This window comes from Sciurus carolinensis, chromosome 1 (assembly GCF_902686445.1).
Source record: "Sciurus carolinensis chromosome 1, mSciCar1.2, whole genome shotgun sequence".
NCBI lineage: Eukaryota > Metazoa > Chordata > Mammalia > Rodentia > Sciuridae > Sciurus > Sciurus carolinensis.
Genome location: NC_062213.1, coordinates 109,049,721 through 109,068,876, shown reverse-complemented (window position 1 = coordinate 109,068,876; position 19,156 = coordinate 109,049,721). Strand labels below are relative to the sequence as shown.

Below are 19,156 nucleotides of genomic sequence, written 5' to 3'. Positions count from 1 at the left end.
GTATATATACACACACACACTACACACACACCCCAAAGCCATGCCCCCAGTGAACCACTTCCTCTAACCACACCTCACCTACCTCTAGTCACCACTCAATTAATCCCTAATGGGGATTAATTTACTGATTAGGTTAAGACTATAACCAGATCATTTCTCCTCCAAACCTTCTTGCATCGTCTCACACACGAACTTTTGGGGAATACCTCACATCCAAACCATAACAGCCCTTTTAAAAAATCACATATTAGCTGGGCACAGTGGCATACACCTGTAATCCCAGCGGCTCAGGAGGCTGAGGCAGGAGGATCACAAGTTCAAAGCCAGCCTCAGCAAAAAGTGAGTCACTAAGAAACTCAGGGAGTCCCTGTCTCTAAATAAAATGTAAAATAGGTTCTTTGATCAAAATTATTCCATTTTAAAAGCAGTATGGAGATTCCTCAGAAAACTTGGAATGGAACCATCATTTGACCCAGCTATCCCACTCCTTGGCCTATACCCAAAGGACTTAAAATCAGCATACTACAGAGATACAGCCACATCAATGTTTGTAGCTGCTCAATTCACAATAGCCAGACTGTGGAACCAACCTAGATGCTCTTCAATTGATGAACGGATAAAGAAACTGTGATTGATATATATATATATATATATATATACATACACATATACACACACACACAATGGAATATTACTCAGCCATAAAGAATGATAAAATTATGGCATTTGCAGGCAAATGGATGAAATTGGAGAATATCATGCTAAGTGAGATAAGTCAATCTCAAAAAACCAAAGGACGAATGATCTCGCTGATAAGCGGATCATGACACATAATGGGTGGTGGGAAGTGTTAGGGTTAGGGTTAGGGAGAGGGGCAAGAATGGAGGAAGGAAGGACTGTATAGAGGGAAAAGAGGGGTGGGAGGGGTGGGGGGGAAGGGAAAAAATAACAGAATGAATCAAACCAGCATTACCCTATGTAAATTTATGATTACACAAATGGTATGCCTTTACTCCATGTACAAACAGAAACAACATGTATCCCATTTGTTTACAATAAAAAAAATTATTCCATTTTAATAGATGGCTTTTAGGAAGAGTTTTTAGGATTGGGATGGAGTTTAAATCTTTTATAAAGATCATATAAACATAAGCTTTAACTAATAGAAATCCCAGTTTCTACCTGGTTAAAAGCTGAAATTAGGAAACAAACAGAACTTTAAATTTAATAAGTAAATATTGAATGATGAAGTTTTTAGATTCCCGTTCATAACCTTTATTATGAAACAATCAGTGACCAAATATTTGTGGTTATATTTTAACGTTATATTGGTTGATAATTTTTTGTTACTACTCAGAGTCCACACATGAAACCTAGTTTTGATACAATACTTTACAAGCAAACCATCAACCAGAATATTTAATTATATGTAGCTATTAAAACATACACTCTCAAGTCAGAACTAAGTTTGAGTTCTGCCAAAGTTATTTTATCCCCTGAGTTGTATATGTAAAATGGTATGGCTACTCTGAGAATTAAATGAGAGCAAATACTAAATCAGGTGCTCAGCACTTACTTACTGTTATTATTAGAACATAAGTTTTCAAAGTCCATCCCTTTAGAAACAAAGGTATATTCAGTAAAGCAAGAAATACTGATAATATGCTATGCTTCATCAGGGAGAGTTTTTACTTTTCAATTAAATCTTTGTTATTAGCGGTGTTTGTACTTAAGCTTGTTTTTCTTTGTAGACTTAATGATTTCAGATTGATCCATCCCCATCCCAACAACCAAAGGCATATATTCTGAGACAACCATCAAGCATTAAGGATGTACTCTGGGGCATGGAACAGATGTTATGTTACAGTCCCCTTTTTCATAATGAAAACAGGAAGTACAGGGGTAATGTAGAAACCTTTTTAGCAGAACTGATTTTTTTTTCAAATAATTTTTGGGTTTATTCCTCTATTGTTTGATTTAGCACCTTATTATATTTTGTTTTTTAAACAACTTTATTGAGGTATGACATACAATAAACTGCATTTGTTTGATGTATATAAATCAATGTTTTGATGTATATATTCCCTGAAAACATTACCACAATCAAAGTAACACATATCCATCACCCCACAAATTTTCCTTGTGCTCCTCTGTAACCCCTCCTGCCTAACCTTCCTCATTTTATCCCACCCCTGCTTCCAAATCAGTGTTCTCTGCCACTAGATACTGGTTTACATTTTCTGGATTTATTTATTTATTTTTTATTTTTTTGCAGGGGGGCAGGTATTGGGGATTAAATCCAGAGGTACTTAACCCCTGAACAATATCCCCAGCCCTTTGTATTTTTTTATTTTTTGAGACAGTCTTGCTAAACTGCTTATGGCCTCCCTAAATTGCTGAGGCTAGCCTTGAACTTGCAATCCTCCTCCCTCAGCCTCCCAAACCGCTGCGATTACAGTCATGTCCCACCACACCCAGCTGAGATTTTATTAAGTGGAATCACACAAAATGCACTTTTTAGGGGAAGGGCTTCTTTAGTACCACATAATTATTTTGAGATTCACCTATGTTGTTGTGTGTATTGATAGTTCATTTCTTTTAATTACTGAATAGCGTCGCATTTTTGGTATGTGTGTGTGTGCCACAGTTTGTTTTATCTGTTCATCATTGAACATTTGTATTGTTTCTAGTTCTATGCTATTACAAATAAAGGTGCTATGAACATTCATATACAATGCTTTGTGTGGATATTTGCTTTTACTTCTTTTGGATAAATACCTATGAATGGAATGACTGTACTATATAATAGGTGTATGTTTAACTTTTTAAGAAACTGTGGAAGCACATTCCAAAGTGATTTTACCATCTTATATTCCATAGCATGTGTAAGAGTTTCAGTTACTCCATATCCTTACCAACACTTAGCATGACCAACCTTTTTAATTTTAGCTGTTTAGATGTGTAATATTTGATTTTAATTTCCATTGCCCTGTTGACTAATAATATTATCTTTTCATGTGTTTGTCATTTGTGTTTTGGTTTGTTTGTCTTTAGTAAAGTATTTGTTCAAATCTTTTGCCCATATTTTTAAAAACTGAATTGCTTTCTCATTAGTTTTGAGAGTTCCTTATATATCTGTGTGCAAGTCCTTTATCAGATACATCCTTGGAAATACTTTCTCCCAGCCTATTACATTCTCTCAACTATATATTTTTTATACCTCAGATATTGACCATAATAGTTAATAATAATGTATACTTTTTCCCCCCTTTGGGTACTGGGGATTGAACATAGGGCACTTTACCACTAGGAAGTAGGAACTATGCCTCCTACCCTTTTTATTTTTTATCTTGAGACAGGGTCTCTAAGTTTTCAAAGCTGGCCTTGAATTTACTATCTTCCTGCCTCATCCTTCTGAGTAGCTGGTATTATAGGTATGTACCACCACACTATGCTTTATATTTGAAAATTACTAAAGTGAATAGATTCTCTCCACAAAAACCATTCCACAACAAATATATTTTTCAAAAACATTATGTTTAAAAGTATACAGTTTTTTTCAATTAAAAGAATTAATAAATTTAAACAAAAATCTAGCTGTGTGTGTGTGTGTGTATGCAGATAGATAGTAAGTAGCAGGGATTGTAGTTATGTGCCACCATGCCCAACCAGAACTATCTTGAAGAGCAGAATTTTTCCTTTTTAATTTTTTTTTTTTTTTTTTTTTTTTTTTTTTTTTTTTTTTTTTTTTGGGTGCTGGGGATAGAACCCAGTGCCTTGTGCTTACAAGGCAAGCACTCTACCGACTGAGCTATCTCCCCAGCCCCTTAATTTTTTTTAACATGGTGGAGGGGGGTCTCACTATATTGCCTAGATTGGTCTTGAACTTGTGAGCATCAGTGATTCTTCCACTTCAGCTGCTCCAGTAGTGGGACTCCAGGTGTATGCCACCACTCTCAGCTAAAATTTTTTTTCTTTTTTTCATTTGTGGATTTTATTTTTAGGGCTATAATTTAATATAATCTGCCTAAACCAAGATCAGAAAAGTTTTCTCCTATTTTCTTTTTCCTATACCCCTTATAGTTTTAAGTTTTACATTAAGGTCTATGATATAACTTCAGTTAATTTTGTAATATGATTCAAAAAAATTGATCCAACTTTTTACCCTTTTGTATATGTATATGAATATCCAGTTTTTCTAGCACCATTTTTTGAAAAGACTATTCTCACGCTGTAGAATGGCCTTTGCACTTTTGTCACACTTACTTGTATATTTGTAGGTTTATCTCTGAACTCTCTGTTCTATTTATCTGTCTACCTTGATGCCATTCCATACTGTGTTGGTTACCATGACCTTATAGTAAAGCTTAAAATCAGTAATATTAGTCCTCCAATTTATGTTCTTTTTGAAAGTTGTTTTACTTATTTATAATCCTTTGCATTTCTGTATAAAGTATAAAATCAGCTTGTCAGTTTCTCTAAAAATGCTATAAGCATTTTGATTGGGATTGCACTGATTCTGTAGATGTGTTTGGGAAGAAATAGTATCCTATCTATACTGTGTTTCCCATTCCATAAATGTGGCATAAATCACCATTTATTTAGGTTTTCTTTTTTTTTTTTCTTAGAAGTGCTTGGTAGTTTTTAATTAATAGTTTTCATATCTTTATTTTTTATTAAATGAATCCCTAAGTATCTTATTTTTATTATATTATGAATGATATTGTTTTAAAATTGTTAAATTTCTGATTATTAATAGTATGCAAGTATAATTGAGTTTTGTATATTGATCTTATATCCTGAAATCTTTTCAAACTTGCCTTTTAGTTCTGTAGTTTCTAAATAATTTCACTGGATTTTCTGCAGTCATATCTGTAAATAAGGACAGTTTTACTTATTTCTTTCTAATCCCAGATGCCTTTTGTTTGTTTATATGGTCTTATTATATTGACTAGAACCTCCAGTACATCGTAAAATAAAAGCAATGGGAGGTATCTTTGTCCTGTTACTGATCTCAGGGGGAAAACATTCAGTTTTTTATCATAAAGTATAATGTTAACTATAGGTTTTCCCCCAAATACATTTTAAGAGGTTGAGGAAATTTCCTTCTATCTCTGGTATGCTTAGATTTTTCAGGAATGGATATTGGATTTTGTTATATGCATTTTCTGTATCTGTTGAACATTATTGATTTTTATGTCATTCCTGTGTGTCTAAACTATTATCTAAAAGAGAACTTTATCATCTTTTCTTCTTGACCGTCTCTGAGATCAAGTAGAGCTTTTCTAGCTTTTTTCTGATTTTTAGAAACTAGAATTCTGTAATTTTTAAAATTTTGCCGAGTATAGTTCAGTAACTAAATTATTTTCCTAATTGCAATACTCCCAGTATCCCCACCATTATGTCATTAAAAGTTGTGTCCCTAGTCACAAAAATAAATATTGTTGAATCTCAGTTATAAAAACTATATATGCATATGCATATATATCTTCTTAACAAGATTTTTTAGCTATATATTATTTACTTTGTAGGAAAATATGTTAGAGCTAATCAGAACTACGGTTCAGTTTTTACTTTTTTTTTTTTTATTATTCCTAATACTGCTAATACTCCTTTTCAACCTTCCTTTCAATTGTCTTTGTCAGAAAAACCAGTCTAAATTCCCAAACTATCCAATAAAAAGATCACAGAACTTAGAGAAAGAAAAATGCTTTAATAAATACACCATTTTATCCCAGAGTCGAGTCAGAGGTGGTATCTTTCAGACATTTATGAAATACATTTTATTTTACTAGGTTGGGATATAGCTCAGCAGCAAAGCATTTTGCTTCTCTTTCACAAAATCCTAGGTTTGATCCCCAATTCAAAAAATAAAACAAAACATTTTACTTTTTGCCACAATCCAGGACACATATAGATAAAACTAAAATTTCACTAAAAATTTATGATCTTTATATTTTACTATACTGTAATATTTATATGTTACTGCATTATAGAATAATTTTTTTTATTGTACTTTACTTTTCTTTAAATGCTAATTTTGACCCCACTAACTATAGTTTCATGATTCACTAATGGGTTATGATCCACAGTTTGAAAAACACTGGTCTAAAACACATTAATTTCCTAATTTGCTGTGTAGTGGCTAGATTTCACCTTGTTTCATTTTGCCAAATCCTGAGATTAGAAACCAGATTTATTTAAATGCGTTTCTTATAAAATTCCAAAAGAATTTTGCTTAGCTATGAAGTCATATAAGTGCTCCTAAAAGTTTATTCCTTAAGAGGAGCTAGCATTTTGTATAATAGCTCTGTACACTGTACACAGTGACTCACAGTGATACCTTCTTGTTAAATTCTCTTAAGAAGTAGATGTCTTAATACCCATTTTCCATGCTAGTACTAGACCTTACATATTTCAATTCCAAATAATATTTTTTAAGATAAACTGTGTTCAGCTAAATCAACCGTAGGATCTGACTACAAGAGATAAAATGTATGTTCCTTTACAAACCTTACTGGTAAAGGGGAGGAGAAACTGGCACTAGTACGTAGTTGTCAATTCAATGAGGAAAATTTGGTAATATCTATCAAATTAAACATATATCTAGAAGTAATTCCACTTCTAGAAATTTATGTCACAAATGTTCTTAAACCTGTGAATAAGACACTATTAATTGCAGCATTATTCAGAGAAACAAAATGCTAGAATCAACTTCAGTATCTCTTGGTAGGTTTCTGGTCAATTAAATTATGGTATGATAGTACAATAGAAAACTAGAGATTTCTACCTAAGAGGTAGCCAGGCACAATAGCTCACACCTATAATCTCAGCCAGTAGGAAGACTGAGGCAGGAGGATCTCAAGTTTGAGGTCAGTCTCAGTAATGTATTAAAACCCTGTCTCAAAATTAAAAAAAAATAAATAAAAAAGACTAGAGATGTAACTTAGTATAGAGCACTTCAAGGTTTCAGTACCACACTGCAAAACAAAACAATAAACAAAAAAAAAGGAAGTAAGTAGATGAAAATAAGATCTTTATATGTAAAATGGAACACTCTTCAAGATATTGTAGGTGAAAAAAATAAGTTTTAAAGTAGTATGTGTAGGAGGAAAAAAGTATTGAATTGCAACTGGTGAAGCCAGAAATATGTCTCACAAAGCCTGTCCTTCCTTCCCTCTTGGCTTGGTTCCCTGCGAATAGGAGGAGCTCCCAAAATGGTCTGCCCTAGAAAGGGCATGAAGTTGGTGAGAGGGAAATAGCAGGTCAGTGGTGGGTGCTCTCGCAGAAAAGAGCCAAAAGAAGCAGAAAAAATTGTTCTTATATGCAGGTCGTTTATAAATTGGGTATCTATGAAAAGAAGCTTTTTTTCTTTTCTTTTTTTTTTTTTTTTTCTTTTTTTTATGCAGTACTGGAGATTGAGCCCAGGGGAGTGCTATCACTAAGCTACATCCCCAGCCCATTTTATTTTGAGTCTCACTATGAAGTTGTCCAGACTGGCCTGGCACTTGAAATCCATCCTTCTGCCTCAGTCTCCCAAATTGCTGGGATTACAAACATGTTCTAGTCATGCCCGACTAGTGATTAAGCATCTTTGCTCCATTCATAAAAACATTGAACCTCATCTATATTCTAGCTTTACAAAATAATTGTCTGGTATCAACTATTTACTATATAACTTTTTCTCAAGTGTCATCATTGAATTATAAGTTGTAGCATTTAGGGGTTCAAGAATGAAGGTGCCAGAAGAATAAGCAAATTTCTCATTTAGCTGACATCTTCCTGTGGTCTCTGTTTTTGTATATGTGGCTTTTTGTTTTTGTTGTTTTTAGGTCTTTGAGGAATAATAGGGGGAATTCAGCTTGTAAAGTGGTACTTACTTAGAGAACACAACTGTTCTCCAGCAATTAGTGAAGAGAGATTCAGAAAAGATTATAGCAGTGAGAAATTTCATTGCAATTATTCAGTCTGAAAGTAAAACAAATAAAAAAGGGAAATAGCTTATTCCTGTTATTTTGACTTCCTCTTATTGTATCTTCCTTACATGTACTTGCCTTGTGATTTGGGATTAATCAGAGGTTATTTCTAGTTGCCCCTAAAAGAGACAACAAGCAAAGAAAGACAGAAATGTTGCTTCTAAACTAAAACCCATGATCTGTTTTAGTGTGTCAGTATAGGAATAATTTGGAAGATAGGAAGAAAACATCTTGCATGCTTGCTAAAATGTTTATGGAAAGAAGACATTTAGAGAACAAATTGGCAATTTTATTATATGGAAAATAACTTCCTTAGACATAGAAATATATCCCTTCCGCAAAATATTCTCTCATTTATGCAGGAGGATATTCATTGCATCATTGTTTAATACAGTATGGGAAAACTGAACAACCTAAAGTATGACTACATAAACTGGTACATGCTTACTCTGTAATATGTCATTTTAACAAGAAAAAAAAAATGCTGTGTAACTTAGAAAGATCTCTAAGACAATAAATAAACCAAGTTGCAGAAAACTTTTGGAGAATATTAACATCTATGTAATTAGCTTTTATACAAACACGCCTAAATGTATGTTGTTGTTTAAAATGCCCTGGAAGGATAACACCCATCATAATAAAACTGAGGGAGAAAGGATAGATTGGGTTGTGGTCAGAAAGGACTTCAACTTTATCTATAATAGTTAAAATTTTTATTTAGGATAAGCAAGAAGTTGGGGAAAACATTTACTTTTTTATTTTTTATTTTCATATATGTGTATAGGGTAATGTCTGTCTCATTCTACCATCCTTCCCATCCCTACCCACCCACCCTACCCCTCCCCTCACTCTCCTCTGCATAATCCAAAGTTCCTTCATTCTTCCCTACCCACTCCCCACTATGGATCAGCATCTGCTTATCGGAGAAAACATTCAACCTTTAGTTTTTTGGGATTGGCTTATTTCACTTAGCATGATATTCTCTAGTTCCACCCATTTACCTGCAAATGCCATAATTTCATTCTTCTTTAAGGCTAAGTAATATTCCATTGGGTATATGTACCACATTTTCTTTATCCATTCATCTGTTGAAGGGCACCTAGTTTGGTTCCATAGCTTAGCTATTGTGAATTGAGCTGCTATAAACATTGATGTGGCTGCTTCACTGTAGTATGCTAATTTTAAGCCCTTTGGGTATAAACTGAGGAGTGGGAAACTTTTACTTTTAAACTAGGTAATTTAAAGTAACGTCTCATGTAAATATTAATTTTATAATTTAGTTAAGGGAGTGGAGACAATGTGTCATGTCAAGGGAAAGCAAGAAGTTTTTGCCTTTATATCCCAGATTTTTCCCCAGAAGAGCAAAGAATAAATTTTTCACTGATTTCCAAGACTTTTGTGTAGCTTAATAACTAAAGTTATTCTTCTGAAGCAGATTCTTTTATGGGTCACTGACTCAAACTAAATAAAACTGACAACATATGCACGAGCAATCTCATGTTTAAATTTTCATGAGATTTAATTTTCATAGGAGGGGACCTCTACAACCCTTAAAAGCAGTTTTCCTACCTTCAGTTTCATATTCTTAGCTCATAATACTCCATCACTTAACAACAACAAAAACCATATATATTTTGCCTCAGAAATAAACTTCAGTCATTGAGTTCTAAGATGTATTACTTCAAAAAATTTCTAAATCTGACCCAATACCTAACATGCCATTTGTTCAAAAAGATTAAATTAATTAGTAGAAATGAATATTCAGTTATGTTGTTATTAAATTTGGAAGTCTCTGTTTTGATTTTTTTGTTTCCAAGTACTAGGAATTGAACTCAGAACCTCACATATGCTGGGCAAGTGTTCTGCCATTGAGCTACATCCCATTCCAGAAATCTCTATTCTTAATGATTGTAAACTTCTAGAGATTTTTCGTGCACTTAATGAGACTTTCCTCTTTTCCTATATCTTCCTATTCCAAGGTTAATTAATGCCTGTACTCGGTATCCTGTCTTTTCCCTATTTCTTCATGCCTTACTCCATCACTTACTCCCTGACTTCTCTTAGGGTTCCAGTTTCTTGCCTGCATACTTCCTCTTGGTACTCAGCTCAAAACCTATTTGCACCACTCTCTCCATTCTGTACTTAAAAAAAAAAAAAAAAACTTCTCTCAACCCTGCCTTTATTCTGAGCTACCATACTCTCTTCTCTTTTTTACACTCAAATATATAAATGTCATTTGTACCCTGCTCCATTGTCTTGCCCCTCATCGCTCATTTGTCTTTTACTACTCTACTGAAAATTCACCTTTTGAAGTTACAAGTAACCTCTAATGGCTTTTTTTTCTTTTTACAGTGCTAGGGATTGAACCCAGGGTCTGGTGAATGCTAGGCAAGGGTTCTACCACTGAGCTACATCCAAGCCTCTAAGGACTTCTTTTCATTAGATTACCTAATCTGTCTTCAAGCATTTGACACTGTTGACCATTTTACTGTTTGTTTGTTTGCTTTTGTTTTCATTTTTTAATTTTGAGGTGGGGTTTCACTAGGTTGCCCAGGCTGGCCTTCAGCTTATGATCCTCCTACCTCATCCTTCTGAGTTAGTGGAATTACAGATCTGTGCCACTATGCCTGACTGACCACCTTACTTTTTAAACTTCTCTTTCCTTGGTCTCAGTAATATTCTAGTCTTGTTCCTTCTCAGACCACTTTGTCTTTTTTTCTTCCACATGCCTTTAAATTTGATGCCTTCTGTCACTATATAAAATGTCCTTTCCTGTGATTCCCATGGCATACTGTCCAAAATCTGTCACAGCACTTTTCATATAATAATATTATCTCATACCCTTTAGACTTTTAAGACCCTAAAGGGCAGAAGCCAAAATATACTCATTTTTCTGTGTTTTGTGTATATGTGTGTGTGTGTGTGTGTGTGTGTGTGTGTGTATATATATATATATATATATATTTTTTTTTTAATTCTCTATCCTCCATCTCTACTCCCATTCACCTCTTGGTCTCCACAAGCAACTATTCTTACACATTTTTTTTTGTATGTGTTTTTATAAGGTGTTATGTAGCCCACTGTTTCTTTTTGGACTTTCTGTGCCTTTGAGGTCCATCATATGGCCTTCATGTGCACATAATCTGTTGTTCTCTGGGTCATACACTAAGATATACATTTATTTTAGCTAATCCTCCTAGGTACCTCTGTGTCTACACTTAGCATACTGCAGTGTTACTTAGTGTGTACTGAATATGTTAGCTGAATAAATAACATAAACAGATATTCCCTAGGACTTTGTTCTTAGCTTTGTCACATCTTAACCTATTCACTCATTCTCTCTAGGTAATCTATTCCATTCCTTTGGTTTCAACACATGGTTAACATCCAGATTTGATATTTCTCCTATCCCTAGACTAATGTATGCAGGTGTCTTTTTGACATATATACCTAAATGCCCCATATCACAACCACAGCATATTTCCCTAAAAGACATTTGTTCTGCCTGTGTTCTGTTTTGTTTAATGGCATCACCAACCATCCATTTACCCAAGGTAAGTACATAAAAATGTCCTCTCTTCTTCACTTCCTATGTCTAATCAAGTGCCACAACCTGTTAGTTCTATCTTAAAAGTACTCCTTAAACATAGTTCCCCTCTCCTGTATTTTGAACTTAGATACAAATTGCTCCTTTACTGGTCAGTGGATCTAACTTCCTAACCAATGCTCTCTGGCTTTGTAGAGTAGGTTTTTGTAGCCTAGCTACCATTAGTATCAATTCAGTCTTGCCATTTTTTCTCTTTCAAAACTTCTGTAGCTCCTTGCTGCCTACAGAATTTAAATTTAAAGGCATCCTATTCAGGTATTTACAGACTGGCCTGATCCTGGTCTCATTTCCTGCCAGTCTACCAACTGTGGTCTTAACCTCTAGACTAAATTATTCATTCACTTTCATTTTTCCATTGCCTTGCTTGAATTGCTCCCTTTGTTTGGAATGCTTTTTGATTTTTTTTTGTGACAGTACAGGGAATTGAACCCAGAGGAGATTTGCCTCCAAGCTACATTCCCAACCCTTTTTATTTTATCTTGAGGTAGGGTCTCACTAAGTTGCCAGTTCTGGCCTCAAACTTGCACTCCTCCTGCCTCAGTCCCTGATGTCACTGGGATCACAGGTGTGCACCACCATGCCCAACTCTGGAATACCATTTTCCTTTCCTTCTTTTTCATAGAACCTCTCACATAAGTGTACCCAATACATTTTTATAAAAATTGAATCACACTTTATGTGTTTGTTCTTTTTTGGTTTTTTTGTACTAGATTATTGATAATAAGAGAATTTATCTGTTTATTCTAATAAACATCACAGATTATAGGAACTTTTCTATTTTATGTCCATTTGCACACATACACACACACACACACCACTCACTAAATGTGGAGCTACTACTTAATATTGTCTAGCACTACACCACAAATATCTAGAATCTACTAAATACTAGAAAAGCATTTGTCATATGAGAGATTGAGTTCAAGCCTTTTAAGTCTAACTTGAATGTATTCAAGGCTCAAAATAGATTGCCAGTTTTTAATTCACATTTTTAGAAGAGAGGCTTACCTATGAGTGATAAAGTTTCATAACTTTCACCATTGTTAACAATTCTCATTCAGTTACATTATTTACATCTCACCCTGTACTAAGAACAATTTGTTTTTCAGACAGGAAATCATTGTTCTGTTTGTTCCGTATTTGTGGTAAAGGGTACCAGATAACTGGGAACATACCTTTGTATGTATGTAAACATACCTTTGTTCACTGTGTTATAGTCATATAAAAAGAAAAAAATAAATACATTCCTATTATATTTTAGTTTTCAAGTGGTAGTGTCTTCCATTCATAGGACAAATGACTGCCTTTTTTACACCAGCCTAGAAATCACTAAAGATAAAATGCTGAAACAAAGTCTTAAAGATTCAGAATAGAGCCAGTTTTTTTCTGTTCCTTATAAGAACAAAAGGCAAAAGGATCTTGGTAATCCTAGTCTTGTCCTGTGCCTTTTAAAATTTCTAATAGTGTTGCCACCCATCAGAATAAAAAGGAAGAGCTAATGTCTCGAAAGATAACTCACATTCTTCTGATCTGTGCATATCCACCCTTAGTACATTTCTGTTATGAAGGGAAAGTGGGGATTACTTAGAATTAATATTAGTAGTAGTTGAGAGGACTTATTCTTTTTTTTTTTTTTTTTTTTTTTCCAGTGCAGTGTTGCCCAATTCTGGAATAAAAAATAAATTTAAGATAATTTAAAAAAAAAAAAATAGTAGCAGTAGTCAACTTTAACTTGCTTGGTTTCACCATATATTCAGTGTCTTTTTGTAAGTAATGACTGTGTCAGTTCACATTTTAAATTATTAATAACATTTCACAAAGCACTTATAGCGATCTTTTCATTTTCCTTTTTTTCTTTTTTTTTTTTTTTTCGGTGCTGGGGATTGAACCCAGGGCCTTGTACTTGTAAGGCAAGCACTCTACCAACTGAGCTATCTCCCCAGCCCCCTTTTCATTTTCAATCCTGATTTCTTTACTCTCTCCCCATTTTTGTTCTTTTAACGAAGAATGATCCTTTTCTAATTTTGAGTCCCAAGCAACCTGAGTGACCACTGGTTGAAACTGAATAGCTATGTAACACCCTATACGTAAGGCTGCAGTGATGATAGAAATTGCCACCCTTCCATCCTCTGACTTGTGATATGGGCCTATTCCTTCTCTTATTATATCAGCATAGAAATTCTGTTCTGTCTTCTGTATGAGTACACTGTCCTCACTTCTCTTCACCTGTTCTGCTCTGGTATCCTGCTGTCCCCATGTGTGGCTATTAGGTCTTTTTTCATTCTACCCTTTCTCTCCACTCCCCCAAACCCTGCACGCTCCCCAAACTTTTTAAAATTATTACTGATAAAATGCTAAATGTGAATACTTCTGTACTTCTTGGTCAAGTTGAGGACCTCTTTGTAATACCTAACATTTGAGCAACTTGTTTCTTGCCATGCTTCCTTAAACTCTTTTACATTCAAGAATTTTTCTTCAAACAAATTAGAGTTAAGACCTATCATCTAGTTACATAGCTTCAGTTCTTCTCTACAGAATCCCCTAATGAAAGGAAGAAGAAAATATCCCTTCACATCTTATTTTAGTGAGTTCATTGTTTGGTACTGGTGATTGAACCCAGGGCTTCACATGTACTAAGCATGTGCTCTGCCACTGAGCTACATCCCCAGCCAGTGAACTCTTTAAATATTTTAAACCTGGAATCAGTTTCTATACTGTCTGTTAATACATAGTAAGTGAAAGCCTAAGCACATCTCCAAGAAAGTTTTTCAAGTTCATAGGGTTAACTTAAGGTATCACACAAAGTTGTAATCTGTAAGCTAGGGCTCACTGTGTCATACTTGAGAGACAGTTTTGGGTTATGTGTCTCCCCCTAAACTCATGGTGTTTCCTGTCATTCATTAAATTGCTGATAGTCCCATTTGTCTGCTAGAACCCACCCACTTCCAGGGTTGGCCTTTTCCTTCCTGTTGCTTATGAATGTAAAGTCCCAATCATAGAAAGTTCTGATCAAATAAATTGTACTTGATGTTCCTCTAAACATTAATAATTGTTTAGAAAACATTTGAACAAGTAGAGGCCACTTGTTCCTTGCTGCTATTAGGCCTGTACTTGTCTGGTAAATTTTAAGTTCCTTGAAGATAGGAGTCTTGATGATATGGGATTATATTCCCATATCATTTAGCATACATACTACTTAAAAAACATTAAATATTCAATAAAAGCATTCCAAGCATGTCCACCCATGAACCATCCATATGTCCAGAAAAATTTCCCAGACTTCCAAGTGATATTTTGGTTGTCTAACTTTAATAATACACAGGGTTTTTGTTTTGTTTTGTTTTGTTTTGTTTTTTGGGTTTTTTTACATTTTATATATTTGATATTAGACCAAACCTCTCCTGGTTTATAGACTTTAGAGGATTTGTTAGTTTAAAATAAAACAATAATATTGATCACTTATCACTTCTGTTAGATTACATCTTTGTTATGACTGAAATTGTTTAAAATTATAGGTTGAAGAGTCAGACTTTTGGGGTTTTTCATTACATTCTAGAGTTTTTCAAAATTTTTTTTGGACAGCAGCACATACATAATAAAAAGTAGCCTCTATATTATGACCCAAGGTACACACCTACACACATGTACCCCCACCTATAGTCTTGATGCTGAAAGAAAATTTCCTAGAAACAGTACTCAGCCTTATAATGTCCGGTGCTCTGTAGTGTTTTCTGTTCTGATCTGTTTCTGGGTGGGAGTTGGTTTGGTTTTGTGGGTTGTTCTGGGGATTGAACCCAGAGCCACAAGTGCTAGCTAGGCAAGTACTCTTATTACTGAGCTACATCCCCAGCCGCTCTATTTCACTTTTAAGCCACTACTCAAGACCCAGTGAAAAAAAAAAAAAAAAAAAGAGGGAGAAAAAAATTGAGAAAGAAAAAAAAAGAAAAATCATAATATCAATTGTTTTGAAATATGTTTGAGATTAAACTACTGAGGACAGTACTTTCCCAATTGCTAATGCTGATCCCTTTTTTTTAATTAATTTAATTTTTGGTAAATTACATTGCAAATTTTTTATTTAAAAAAAAAAAAAAAGACCCAGTGAATTAAAAATTCATTTCTACAAAGTTCTGGGGAATATCTACTTATGTATTATTCATTCAACTAAAATATCCAGTACTTTTTACCACTTATTTTTCTTCTCCCCTACTTATTTGTGACCTTAGGAAAGTCACATGCTATTCAGTTTCTTCTTTCAAAGAAGTAATGTCTACTTCAATGTTTGAAGTAGTCCACTTCAAAAGGAATATTGTTAAAATTAGATTGAACAGATAAGAACTCGGCATACTGCTTGGCAGATAACAAACACTTGAGTGTTAGCACCCTGTCATTTCTATTGTCGTTATAATTAAACTTATTATTAAACCTCCCCTCTCTTTCAGAAACGTTGTATATAAAGCATATACTACATACAATTTAATTCTCCCTTCAGTTTTTATTATATTTACTTACATTTTAACCCTTTTTTTAGCTGGAGGTATAATTTAGATATAGTGAAGTACACAGATCTAAAGTGTTCCTTTTGATGAGTTTTGACAAATCCACACAGCCATGTAACCCACACCCCAGTAAAGACACAGAGCATTCTCATCACAACAGAAAGTTACCTTGTCCCCCTTCCCATTCAGTTGTCTTCCTGTTCCCAGAGGCAGTCACTCTCCTGATTTAGTTTTTCATCGTTGTAGTTTAGTTCTGTCTGTTCCACAACTGTCTGAACAGTCACACAGAATGTATTATTTTATATCTAGCTTTTTTATTGTTGTTTTTATTAGAATAATGTTGTTAATGTTCATTGGTATCTTTTTATTTATTCCTTTTATTGCTGGGTAGTATTCCATTGTATGAATGTACTACATCCTATTATTCTTCTGTTGATTGATATTTGAATATTTCCAGTTTGGGACCACTATGAATAAAGCTGCTATGGATTTTGTATAAAAGTCTTTTTGTAGATAACGTTTTCATTTCTTTTGGATTGGTACTTAGAAGTGGAATTGCAGCTGGTTATTTCTCTAACTGATGAGAAGTTGCCAGATCCATTTCGAAAGTAGTTGTACTATATACTCTCACCAGCAACGTGTATTTAATTTTTCTTTATTCTTTCAACGTCTCTAATTATCAGTTTATAATTTCAGTCATTCTCGTGTCTGTGTATAATGCTATCTTGTTTGATTTATACATCTCTAATTACGAATGGGCACTTTTTCATGTGCTTTTTGGCCATTTGAATTTTCTTTAGGCCTACTATGGTCCATCTCTATTTTTTGTGTGTAATATGAGGTGTGAGTTTTTTGTTTGTTTTTTTGGCAGTACTGGGGATTGAACCTGGTAGCACTTATCTGCCAATGATCTACGGCCACCATTTCTTTACATTTCAAGAAATGTATGGTCTCCTAAAAAAGAGAGATTAGGGTCACTAGAAATTATATTTTTTTCAGTTAGAACAAATGTACCACTCTAATGAGAGATGTTTGTAATAGGGCAGGCTATGCTTGTGGGGAGGGTGGGGGTATATGGTATTCGCTGCCTTTTACTCAGGTTGATGTTCACTTAAAAACTACTCTAAGAAATAAAATATTTTTAAAATTATACTTTAAAATCCTATATTTATATTCAGAGCATTTTCCCTTTTTCAGTTTCTTTATTTGTTCTGTATTGTTGAATTCTCTATGCACGTTTTCTTCTCCACCTCAAAAAGGTATTCGGGTCCACAATACAGAACAAGTAAATAAATAACTTATTTCAACCACATTCCTAGGTTGTAAAAATAAAACAACAAATAGACAAAAAACTCAATATTTTGTTTCAATTTCAGTAGAACTTTTCAAAGAACTCTTGGAATTTGAATATTGAAGCAACTACAATGTTGAAGAAACTGCACTATGCCAATATGCTGTTCCCATACTTTTATGTTCTAATGAGCAAGTCCACTTGCTAACAATGCCACACTTAGAGCTATTTATACTAAACTAATTTTAGTCTCAAATAGAATTTAGAACACTTTAGTAAAATAATAATTAACGATCATCTGTCCTTATGTAAATAATTGCTTTTATAAATAGCTGTGCTTGCAGGTTGACTTGAAGGAATTTTTTAAGATTTTCTTTTATTTATTAGTTTCTGGAATAGATTATTACAGCTTTTTTTTTTTTCTCTCTCTCAACTTCAAAGACAGTTGAATATTTTTCCTCTTTATTCGCATGTAAAAGTTTGTACCATTTCTAGGACTGGGGATGGAGTTCTGTGCTAGAGTGCCCACCTAGCCTGTGTGTGTGAGGCTCTTGGTTCAATACCCAACACAAAATGAAGGAAGGGAGGGATGGAGGAAGGATGGAAAGAAGGAATTATACCATTTTCCAAAAATTAAAGTTAATTCAAATAGGCTAAGTCCTCTCTAATCAATATCAAATATTAAAATCTAGTTGTCTTTCAAAAAGTAAAAAGAAGCTCTACAAGGATATTCATATAATATAGTTATCATCTTTATCCAGTACCATTGCATTATTTCCAGTTGCTCAAGATAGCTTTTTGTAGTTTATTAGGATCTCCAGAGAGTGACTTATCTGACAATTAACAGATTCAGCTTATATGTGAAAATGATCCCATTTGACTTCATTTAGTAGCATCAAAACAAAAGACATCTTGGGCTGGGGCTGTAGCTCAGTGATAGAGCGCTTGCCTAGCACGTGTGAGGCACTGGGTTCAATCCTCAGTACCACGTAAAAATAAATAAAGGCATTGTGTCCATTTACAACCAAAAAATATTTTTAAAAAAAGACATGTTGGAATTGTTTTATTTTATTCCTTAGCATGGAAGCATTCATATTTTCAAAGGTGCACAATGTCAATATTTTTATTACTTTCTAAAGTATCACTTCATAATTGTCTCATAAATGACAAAGGTGCTTCTTAATCCATTTCTGGTACTAGTCTGAGTTGAAAACAAAGCCTTGTGGTTTAATACATGCCCCCAATAAAGTGGGTCTTAATTCTTCACCTTTAGATTTGGAACTACTTTTTACGTGGGAAATGATCAAAGAATAGAGATTGATTTCCTAGCTTAAAACTGCAGTATGCACATGATGCACCATGTACATATTATATTGGGAAGGGAGGAAGAGGTAACTACTTTTATTTCTTTTCGAAGATAGTAATAAAACAGCTGAGACTTTTGGAGACCAAATATGGAAAATTCCAAGGATAGTATATGATTTTATTTTAAGCTTTCAGTATTGGTATGTTTCATTCAGGCTGTGACAGTAAAAATAAATGAGTAATAGATGACTAGTGTGTTTTGTCTGTTGTGATAATACCCTCTATTATCACATCTGTCTCACCTGCCATTTTCCTATTCTTTGAAATTAAAGACATCGTGTTTTGATCACGTTTTCTGACAATTTAGGAATTTCTGTTTGGCTAAAGTGTACGATGTCATTGAATTAAAAAATAATGAAATTGCAAGAAATTGATTTATTTTAACTTTATTACTCCCTCCAAAAACTCAAACCTAAGA

The 19,156-nt window shown here is 33.9% G+C and overlaps 2 protein-coding genes across 5 annotated transcripts in view; one reads left to right on the top strand and one right to left on the bottom strand.

Annotated features, from left to right (window-relative positions):
* The window catches only part of St7l (suppression of tumorigenicity 7 like), a 214,677-nt gene that overhangs the window by 8,334 nt on the left and 187,187 nt on the right, over nt 1-19,156 (bottom strand). The window lies entirely within an intron of this gene.
* Nucleotides 1-19,156, top strand: part of Cttnbp2nl (CTTNBP2 N-terminal like) — a 57,494-nt gene that overhangs the window by 23,751 nt on the left and 14,587 nt on the right. The window lies entirely within an intron of this gene.